Raw genomic sequence first — 11,599 nt, 5'->3', positions numbered from 1 at the left:
CCTAAGACAAACACTTCACAATGTAAATCAGTCAAATACACATTTATAAGGAGGAAAGACTTCAGTGGCACTTCCTACCCCAATAAGGGATAAGGCTGTGCTTACAAACACTCCACCATCATCAGTCAAAGACCTCCAATTAATTTAAATAACATTTAAATTCACATAAGTGCAATACAGCAAGTAAATAACAAGTAAATGGCAGTGCAATACATAAATAACCGTACAGCCAATAAATAATCTATAAATAGCAAAACACTTATCCAGTGGTGCCTTTGGTTGACTGGTTCAATGGAACTGTCCGTTTCACCTGGAACAGCTTCTTCAGGAGCCTATTAACAAAATGCCAACTCAACCAAATATTGCCATGAGCCCACCATGAAGACAAGTATTCATACTACTGCAGCTGGCTTTAAGTCTTATCTGGGACACTATTCTATAAGTTACGTGAGTGGGACAGTATTCTAAGTCAGTGTTTCCCAAGTAAAGTCCTCCATTATATGCAAATCTTTTTTATGCATATTCATTGTGGATATCCTGAAAACCTGACTGGCAAGGGGTACTCCAGGTCCGGACTTGGGGAAACACTGCTCTAAGTTATGTTAAGTGGGACAGTACTCTGTAAATTATATGCATATGTGGGATAGAATTCTATAAGAAAGGTGAGTGGGACAGTATTCTGTAAATTACATAAGTGGGACAGTATTCTACATAACACTTATGCACATAAACTTATACAATATTATCACACTGTAAGTTACAAGAGTAAGTGGACAGTATTCTGTAAGTTATGTGCATAAGTAGGACAGTATTCTGTAAGTTATGTGAGTGTTATTCACATATCTTGTAGAATACTGTTCCACTTATGCACATAACTTATAGAATACTGCCCCACTTACTCACATAAATTACAGCATACTGTCCCACATCCACCTGTAATTTACAGTGCTTTCCCACTTACTCATATAACTTACAGAATACTGTCCCACTTATGCACATAACTTACAGTATACTGTCCACTTATGCACATAACTTACAGAGTGCTGTCCCACTTACAGAATGTGTATAAGTGGGAAAGCATTCTGTAAGTTATACGCACACATTTACTCATGTAACTTACAGAATACTGCCCCACACATGCACATAACTTACAGAGTTCTGTCCACTTACTAATGTAACTTACAGAATATTGTCTTATGTGAATACAAGTTATGCAAGATAGTTGCATCTTTACAGAATAAATGCTAACATAAATGCATGCACATGCACAGCTACTCATATATGTGCTAGTATTCTAAACATGTATGCATGCAGTGGGCTCGTAAATTTTATTGCCCTGTTTGTGAGTGGAGAAGCAGGTTGTAAGCTTGTGGAGCCAGGGTTCAAATGCTTCTTTGTGACCTTGGGCAAGTCACCGCACTCTTTACCACCTCAGATTGACAGACTGGGCAGGAAACTACTCAACTATCTGAACATTAACTTGTCTTATAGTTGGATTTGGGAAAACCAAGTAATACATCTAAAACATTCCAAATGATTCATGTGGATTTCTTACATATTCTCTCTGATTTTTAACATTGAACATTTGGATCATACCTAAATATTACAAAGTGCATCTGTGTCAAAGGGTATGCAAGTTTTATTGGAAAGTACTTCTCTTGTAATCTGACAGAAGCAAAACTGCTAACGAGATTCAGTCACAGCACAAACAGCTGAGGGAGTTCGGTTTCACCATTTTATTGCGCTTAAACTGACTGAAAGGGTTATAGTAATGACTTAGTTTGTATATTGATCCAGAAACAAAATTACTTCTGTGAAAATGCACAGATTGGGCCCAGTCTTAGTGGGGAGGTGGCATGTTATCTTGCGATCAATTTTTTAGTTTAATATTTAGCTCCCCTCAAAGAAATGTATTAAGAAGTTTTTCCAGAAGAAAAAAAGGCCAGTCCTGCCCTCTCCAAATCACACTTGGCTAATAGCATAAGAACCGCTCTACTGAGTCAGACCATCTAATCCAGTATCCTGTTTCCAACAGTGGCCAGTCCAGATCACAAGTACCTGGCAGAATCCCAAAGAGCAGAAAGATTCTGGAATCTCAAAGAGCAGCAAGATTCCAGAATGCCAAAGAACAGCAAGATTCTGGAACCCCAAAGAGTGGCGAGATTCTGGAATCCCAAAGAATAGCAAGTTTCTGGAATTCAAAAGAGTAATAAGATTCCAGAATCCCAAAGAGCAGCAAAATCGCATGCTACAGATCCCAGGAAGAAGAAGCAGCTTTCCCAAGGTCTACCTCAATGATTAAAAGGACTTTTTCTACAGCAATGTGTCCAGCTACAATAACTGCTTTTACCACATCCTCAGGCAATGAATTCCAGAGCTTAACTGTGCTGAGTGAAAAAAATATTTCAATCAATATTCAGCTGGTGGTGGTCAGCATTTTTATAAACATTGACCGAAGTTGAATTAGGCCCAGATTTTCAGTACCAGCACTAAATATCCAATCATGTAGGTGCAATATTCAGCACAATGCTAGGTTCTACATTACAAGTCACCACCGAGAAAAAAAGGATCATCGTGGACAATTCATTGAAATCTTCTGCTTAGTGTGTGGCGTTGGCCAAAAAAGCAAACAGAATGTTAGGAATTATTAAGAAAGGAATGGAGAATAAACTGAGAATAACTTAATGCCCTCTGTATTCCACCATGCTGAGACCATATCTTGAGTACTGTATGCAATTCTGGTCGCCACATCTCAAAAAAGATATAGTGGAATTGAAAATGTACATAGAAAGATGACTAAAATGATTAAGGTGAAAGAAAAACAAAGAAATTTGGGCTCTTCAGCTTGGAGAACAGATGGCTGAAGGGGAATATGATAGAGGTCTATAAAATCCTGAGTGGAGTGGAACGGGTAAACTTGAATCGATTGTTTACTCTTGCAAAAAGTACATAGACTAGGGGCCACTCCATGAAGTTACATAGTAGCACATTTAATACAAATAGGAGAAAATATTTGTCCACTCGTGGCCCGATGCTCAAAACTTAATGCTGGTGCTAAAGGTGATTAGCATCGGCGTTAGTGTACCACCCAATACTCTAATGGTTTCAGCGTGGGCATGCAAAAAAAAAAGGAGCTGTCAGATACATTTAGTGCTAGGAAAAACAATGCCAGGTCTGGGGCAGCATTAGAAGGGTTGGCTGAGAGAAGGTTTGTCTAAAGACACTCTTTCTCTCTCACCAACCCAACCACATGGAAATACTTTTAAAACAAATTGGAGGAAATAATTTTTCACTCAAAGAATAGTTAAGCTCTGGAACTTGCTGCTGGAGGATGTGGTAATGGCGGTTAGCATATCTGGGTTAAAAAAAGGTTTGGACAAGTTCCTGGAGGAAAAGCCCATGTCCATCCTTTATTGAGATGGGGGAAGATACTGCTTGTTCCGCAATTGGTAGCATGGAATGTTGCTACTAATTGGGTTTCTGTCAGGTACTTCCTGTTGGAAGCAGGATACTGGGCTAGATAGACCATTGGTCTGACCCAATATGGCTATTCTTATGTTCACTGTGCCCAATCAGGCTTCCCGTGCCAACCCTATGACCCCGAGACCCCCAACTTCTACAAAAATGTCCCTGGTGGTCCAGTGGACCCTTCCTGGCCCCTCCTCACAAAATACCCTGGTGGACCCTGACTCCCCCCCCCCCAAAATGTAGCCAAAGCCCTGATGGTCCAGTGGGATCCCTGGCCTGACCTGGCCAGACCCCATCCCTCCCAAAGACCACGTCCAAGGCCCCAACATACCTATAGATAGCAGGGAGAAGGGAGCAGGCATCCTTCATTCCCCCATCCCAGGTGACATCATCAAAATGGCAGTGCCACACCATTCTAGGATGTACTGGGCGGGGCCTGATTACCAAATAAGGTAGTATGTGGTAGTTAGGCCCTACCCAATGCTTCACAGAATGCACTGGGTGGGGCAGGGTGCTGCCATGTTGATAATGCTGCCTGGGAGGAGAAAGGATGCCTGCTCCCTCCTCCCTGCTATCTAAAGGTATGTCAGGATCATGGAGGGTACTTCAGCGTGTGGGGGTCAGGCCAGGTTAGATAGCGCAGAACAGCGAGCAGCTAATTTATACTGTGATTTTAATGCAGCATTAATTTGCATGCTCATTATTCTAAGCATGCAGTGGTAATTTTGTTGCACTAGATGCTTCAGCCGCAAATCTTTCAGCATTGGTCTGTCGGTGTATATGGTTAAGCTCAGGAACTCATTGCTGGAGCAAGTGGTAAAAGCAGTTAGTGTAATTAGGTTGAAAAAAGATTTGGACAAATTCCTGGAGGAAAGGTCCATAAACTGTTATTAAGGTAGAGCTGAGGAAAGCCACTGCTTATCCCTGAGGTTAAGTAACATGGAATATTGCTACTTTTTGGGACTCTACTAAGTACTTGTGACCTGGACTGGCCACTATTGGAAACAGGATGCTGGACTAGATGGTCCGTTGCTTCATGTTCTCATATTTTTATGAGTTGTGCCTCATGATGTCAGCTGTGACATGTACTGGGCATTGAGTTCACCTTTCTCTTGGGTTTCATTTCTCATTTATCTTTGTACTTTCGGGTGCAATGGTCACTGGGATGCAGTTGCCATTGAAGAAAAAAAAAATCCAAACCACTCAAATCAGATTGGCTTTCAGACTTCCAATATTATAAAATAAACCAAAGTGTAAATCTGTATACTGTACACACTGAACAACCAGCTATAAACCCCCCCCCCCCCCCCCTGCTAATTGTGAATTGTGGAGGATTGCTAAATAATATGCAAAGGCAAGGCTGAAGTCTTTTCCTCCACGATTCACAATTAGCAACTTTTTATAACTGGTTGTTCAGTGTGTACAATATACAGACTTACACTTTGGTTTACGTTAGAAAATCCAAACCTCCATGTCTACTCCAGTGATCTTTCTTTTCCTTCCTTTCAAAAGCCCCTAGGAGCTAGAGGAAGGAATAATCAATCTCATCTTTTATTAGGGATATGCATTTGCTAGTGCATATTTGGTTTGTTAGCATCCCTTAAACCAGTGTTTTCCAAGACCAGTCCTGGAGTACCCTTTGCCAGGCAGGTTTTCAGGATACCCACAATGAATATGCATGAACTTTATTTGTGTACACTGTCCCCATTATGTACAAGTCTCTTTCATGTATACTCATTGTGGATATCCTAAAAACCTGACTAGCAAGGGGTACTCCAGGACTGCCTTAAACAATGTAGGGCACACTAAAGCAATTTAACAAGCATTAAGTTGGTTATCATAGATTAAAAGGTTTTAATGCACATACATTTTTTTAACTGAAAAAAAAAATGCCAAATGAACTGAAAATTTTAGCCCACTGCACATCCCTGTCATTTATTTGCCTGATTAAATCCATGCGCTGTGTATATACCATACTGGACATCTGCCAGAATTTTGTTTTTTGCTGCTATAAATTCCTTTGCTACTGTTTGTTTGATCTGCTGTTGCAATGTAGACAGAAACAGTGGAGCTGTGCCAAATTCTCCTACCCTGTCAGACCTATGGTTCAGTATACCAACCACCTTATAATTGAAATAGAAAAATGCCTAGATTTCGACCCAAATCGGGAGATAGACGTTTATCTCACAAAAACGAATAAATCGGTATAATGGAAAGCCGATTTTGGACGTTTTCAACTGCACTCCATCGCGGAAGCGTACAAAGTTGACGGGGGCGTGTCGGAGGCGTGGCGAAGGTGAAACTGGGGCGTGGTTATCGGTCGAGGAGAGATGGGCGCCTTTCGCCGATAATGGACAAAACGTATGCGTTTGTAGCTAGAATTTAGGGCACTTTTCCTGGACCCTGTTTTTTTCACGAATAAGGCCCCAAAAAGTGCACTAAATGACCAGATTACCACCAGAGGGAATCGGGGATGACCTCCCCTGACTCCCCCAGTGGTCACTAACCCCCTCCCACCACAAAAAAAATGATGTTTCACAACTTTTTATTTTCACCCTCAAATGTCATACCCACCTCCCTGGCAGCAGTATGCAGGTCCCTGGAGCAGTTGTTAGGGGGTGCAGTGGACTTCAGGCAGGTGGACCCAGGCCCATCCCCCCTACCTGTTACAATTGTGCTGCTTAATGCTTAGTCGTCCAACCCCCCCAACCCACTGTACCCACATGTAGGTGCCCCCCTTCACCCCTTAGGGCTATAGTAATGGTGTAGACTTGTGGGCAGTGGGTTTTGAGGGGGATTTCGGGGGCTCAACACACAAGGGAAGGGTGCTATGCACCTGGGAGCTCTTTTACCTTTTTGTTTGTTTTTGTAAAAGTGCCCCCTAGGGTGCCCGGTTGGTGTCCTGGCATGTGAGGGGGACCAGTGCACTACGACTCCTGGCCCCTCCCATGAACAAATGCCTTGGATTTATTCGTTTTTGAGCTGGGCACTTTCATTTTCCATTATCACTGAAAAACAATAACGCCCAGCTCACAAATTGTCGAATAAAACATGGGCGTCTATTTTTTTTCGAAAATACGGTTCGGTCCGCCCCTTCACGGACCCGTTCTCGGAGATAAACGTCCATGGAGATAGACGTTTTCGTTCAATTATGCCCCTCCAAGTCAGCACGGCTTTAGTGTGGGAAAATCTTGCCAGACCAATTTACTTCAGTTCTTTGAAGGAGTAAACAAACATGTGGACAAAGGGGAGCCAGTTGATATTGTGTATCTGGATTTTTCAAAAGGCGTTTGATAAGGTACCTCATGAAAGGCTACAGAGGAAATTGGAGGGTCATGGGATAGGAGGAAATGTCCTGTTGTGGATTAAAAACTGGTTGAAGGATAGGAAACAGAGAGTGGGGTTAAATTGGCAGTATTCACAATGGAGAAGGGTAGTTAGTGGGGTTCCTCAGGGGTCAGTGCTAGGACCGCTGCTTTTTAATATATTTATAAATGATTTAGAGATGGGAGTAACCAACGAGGTAATTAAATTTGCTGATGACACAAAGTTATTCAAAGTCGTTAACTCGCGAGAGGATTGTGAAAAATTACAGAAGGACCTTACGAGACTGGGAGACTCGGCGGCTAAATGGCAGATGACATTTAATGTGAACAAGTGCAAGGTGATGCTTTTGGGAAAAAAGAACCTGAATTTACAGCTACGTCATGCAAGGTTCCACGTTAGGAGTTACGGACCAAGAAAGGGATCTGGGTGTCATCGTTGATAATACACTCAAACCTTCTGCTCAGTGTGCTGCTGTGGCTAGGAAAGCGAATAGAATGTTGGGTATTATTAGGAAAGGTATGGAGAACAGATGTGAGGATGTTATAATGCGGTTGTATCGTTCCATGGTGCGACTGCACCTTGAGTATTGTGTTCAATTCTGGTCGCCGCATCTCAAGAAAGATATAGTAGAACTGGAAAAGGTGAAGCGAAGGGCGACAAAAATGATAGCGGGGATGGGACGACTGCCCTATGAAGAAAGACTAAGGAGGCTAGGGCTTTTCACCTTGGAGAAGAGACGGCTGAGGGCAGACATGATAGAGGTATATAAAATAATGAGTGGCGTGGAACAGGTGGATGTGAAGCGTTTGTTCACCCTTTCCAAAAATACTAGGACTAGGGGGCATGCGATGAAACTACAGTGTAGTAAATTTAAAACAAATAGGAGAAAATGGTTCTTCACCCAACGCATAATTAAACTCTGGAATTCGTTGCCGGAGAACGTAGTGAAGGCGGTTAGCTTAGCAGAGTTTTAAAAGGGGTTGGATGGTTTCCTAAAGGATAAGTCCATAGACCGCTACTAAATGGACTTGGGGAAAAATCCACAATTTCGGGAGTAACTGGTATAAAATGTTTGTACGTTTGGGTAGCTTGCCAGGTGCCCTTGACCTGGATTGGCCACTGTGGGGGACAGGATGCTGGGCCCTTTGATTAAGAGAGGTAAAATCTGGAGTTAGCGCTACAGCTCAGATTTACCAGGACATATTTTCAAGGCTTTTTCTTTTTTTCTTTGTGCAGGTCATGTGCTAATGTTTGTATTAACGCGTGGTACCTCCAAAAACTTAACATGGGATCACTGACCCCCTCCTAGTTAGGAGATGATAAGGGCTCCGCCTTAATCCAGTGTTATCCCGTTAGCATGCACTAATCCCGATGTATTAACTGGACAATGCTTCTACACCCATTCTCTGCCCATGACACATCCCCTCCAAATTCTGGGCCTGCCTAAATCCAGCCCAAAACATGTCCTTGCAATTTAGACAAACTGTGGAGAAAACCTTCTCAAATCTGAGTTTTGAAAGTTGCAAAATGGATGTCTTCCCATGAAAAATATCTATTTGCTGCTTTGTGTCACTTTTGAGATGTTTTTCTCTTTTGAAAATGAACACCATTCTGTCTAATGTCTCAAGTGGGTGCCTAACCAAATACCAGTGATTATCAGATGTTTTTGTTTTGTTATAAAAGCTAATCAGAGTCCAGGCACATCAAGCTCAAAGTCCTGGTGTTTTGGGAATGGGAACCCATCTTACCTGTATGCAAAGACTGAAGGAGAAAGGTATAACTATGTCTATGCTGTAACTTCCCAGCTGGGCATCCTTAGACCACGACTACACTTCAGACACAGGCAGCTCCTTGTGACTCTGGGCAAGTCACTTAACCCTCCATTGCCCCATGTAAGCCGCATTGAGCCTGCCATGAGTGGGAAAGCGCGAGGTACAAATGAAACAAACAAAAAAAAATCTGTATGGGTCTACCTGTGACACCTTAAGGCTAGGAGAGAAATATTTGCAGCACCAAACAAGTTAGCTCTGAACAGGCATCTAACCTTTCATTTCCTGTGGAAGATTGGGGAAAAGGCAGCTTTCTGTCCCATGCCTGCTGTTGTTACTAATATAGCATTGGGAGAAATTCAAGAGTAGCTGTATGAATTTCTCCCTGCTGTGCCAGATTTTTGTTTTTTTATGTCTGTGTGCCTATTCCTGTGCAGGCTGCCTGCAGATTCTGGCAACATTTTTTTTCCAGTTTTTTAAAAGCAACTCTAGAACTCCTAGGTTTAGGGTTACCACATGTCTGGTTTTACCTGGACATGTCCTCTTTTTGAGGACATGGCTGGTCAACTGGGCGGGTTTTGCCAGCCTTCCTATTTGTCCAGATTTGCAGACAAACGGGCAGGCTGGCGGGCGGGCCTAGTGGTGTTCAATCCTCCCCTCCCTGTCAGTGGCGTACCAAGGACGGGGCAGTCTTCCCTGGGGGTGTAAGCATGAGGGGGTGTTCTGCTCCCTCTTGTCTCTGTCACCCGGCACCCTGCCTTCCCTCACTGTCTGTGTCCCGCCCTTCTCTGATGTAACTTCCTAATTCCGCGAGGGCGGAACACAGACAGTGAGGGAAAGCCCGAAGAGGTGATCCACTTCTTTTACAGGCAGACGAGAGGCGCTGCACCACCAATTCAGAGATTTTTTAAAATGCAGGGTGCCGGGTGGCAGAGAGGAGGGCTGCCGAGGGAGCTGAGGGTAGGCAGGTGGGGACTGGGTTGGGGGGTGGGCTCAAATGAGAGAAAGAGACTGGGTCGGGGGGGGGGGGGCTCGAGCTAGAACTGGGGTCTGAGAAGGGGACAGCCGCAGGAGGGAGAATGGGGCCATACCTGGGGCAGGGGCAGGTGGGAGAATGGGTCTGGGGCTGAAAAGGAGGGCAGGTGAGAGAATGGGGCTGGAGCTGAAAAGGGGGGGGGGGTCTTAATGCAAGGCAGGTAGATGAAGGAGACTGGAACTAGGGGCTGAAAAGGAGGGTAGATGGGATAAGGGGGCTAGCACTGGAACTGGGGCCTGAAAAAGGGCAGGGGCTGAAACTGGGGACTGGGGGCTGAAAGGGGGACAGGGAGAAGTATCTGGGGCTGAAACTGGGGACTGCTGGGATAGTGGGGCTGGAACTGGGGGCTGAAAAGGTGGGCAGGTGGGTTGGGGCTGGAACTAGGACAGGTAGAATATTGGGGCTGGAACTGGGGGCCGAAAAGAGGGGGCAGAGAGAGAGAGGGGACAGATCCTGGATGGAAGGGGGAGAGAGAGGTACGGCAGACCCTGGATGGATGGGAGAGGGAGGGCAAATGGTGGATCGAAGGGGCAGAGAGAAAGGGCACAGTGGATGGAAGGAAGAGAAAGGGCAGACAGTGGATGGAAGGGGGAGAGAGAGAGGGCATACGGGCAGATGGTGGATGGAAGGGAGAGAGAGCGCAGACAGTGGATGGAAGGGTCAGGAGAGAGATGGCAGACACTGGCAGGGGCAGGGAGAGAGAGAAGGCAGACACTGGATGGCAGGGAGAGAGCGAAGACAGATGCTGAATGGAAGGGAGACAGTGAAAAGAAGACGAGGAAAGCAGAATCCAGAGACAACAAACTAAATAAAATATATTTTTTTCTTTTTTTGCTTTAGGATAAAGTAGTATTGTAACTGTGTTAATAAATGTTTATAAATAGAACATGAAAACAAGGTAATCTTTTTGTTGGACTAATTTTAATACATTTTGACCAACTTTCGGAGAACAAAACCCCCTTCCTCAGGTCAGGATAGGATACTTTAATAGCACTATACTGTATTGACATGAGGAAGGAGGTTTTGGCCTCTGAAAGCTAAATGTATTAGTCCAATAAAATGGTATTATTTTATTTTCTATATTTGTTTTATTTGTATTTGTTAATTTGTAAAGTGGTGATTGGTATTTGTTAGTTTTTTCAAATTTACGTCTGCTGTCTTTATATTTTGCACAGTACTAGGGGACATTTCTGTTTCTGTGGTGTAGCATTGTATGCAGAGTCTGGCATCTTAGGGGTTCAGTTTAATTTTTTTCTAAATAGAAAGTTTATGATTTCTTATTCTATAGTGGATTAGGGTGTATCTGTGTTTGTGAAAAAGACATGGCTTTCAGTTGACATTGACTGTGCAGGATCAGCGATCTGTACTATTCTGGCTGGTTTCATTTTATAATAGGTGAATTGTTGTTCTAGTGCTCACTGTAGTGTTTAAGATGTTTTCCTTTTCCTTGTGTGACTCATAGAAATTACTGCTTGTGGTATGGTAGAATTGCTCTGTAGGTCCTGAGTGTTTTGTATTCTTGGTATCCCTAGTACTGGATTTTGGAGGGGGGGTGTTAAAAAATGACCGGCCCTGGGTGTCAAATACCCTAGGCATGCCACTGCTCCCTGTACTGCCTTGGTGGTCTAGTGACCTCTTCGGTGCAGGAAAGAGCCCCCTCTTTCCTGTCCTGAGTGCCTGCAGTTGTTTGCGGACTCCGGTCCTGGCGCAGATTCAAAATGGCCGCTGAGAGTTTACGTGGACTCGCGAGACTTCTGCAGAAGTCTTGCAAGGTCACTCTCGGTGGCCATTTTGAATTGGCGTCAATATGGGAGGGAGCAAGAGAGTCTCTGCAGCTGTTCCGGGCAGGAAAGAGGGGGCTCTTTCCTGCCCTGAAGAGGTCACTAGACTACCAGGGCAGTATATTAAGGTAAGGGGAGGATAGGACACCCTTAGGAGGTATGTGACGGCAGGGGTGTGTGTGAAAGGGGTGGGGCGGTATGTGACAGGGGCAGGGTGG

This window comes from Microcaecilia unicolor, chromosome 1, assembly GCF_901765095.1.
Source record: "Microcaecilia unicolor chromosome 1, aMicUni1.1, whole genome shotgun sequence".
NCBI lineage: Eukaryota > Metazoa > Chordata > Amphibia > Gymnophiona > Siphonopidae > Microcaecilia > Microcaecilia unicolor.
The sequence above is the reverse complement of the archived record's forward strand: the minus strand, read 5'-3'. Positions refer to the sequence as shown.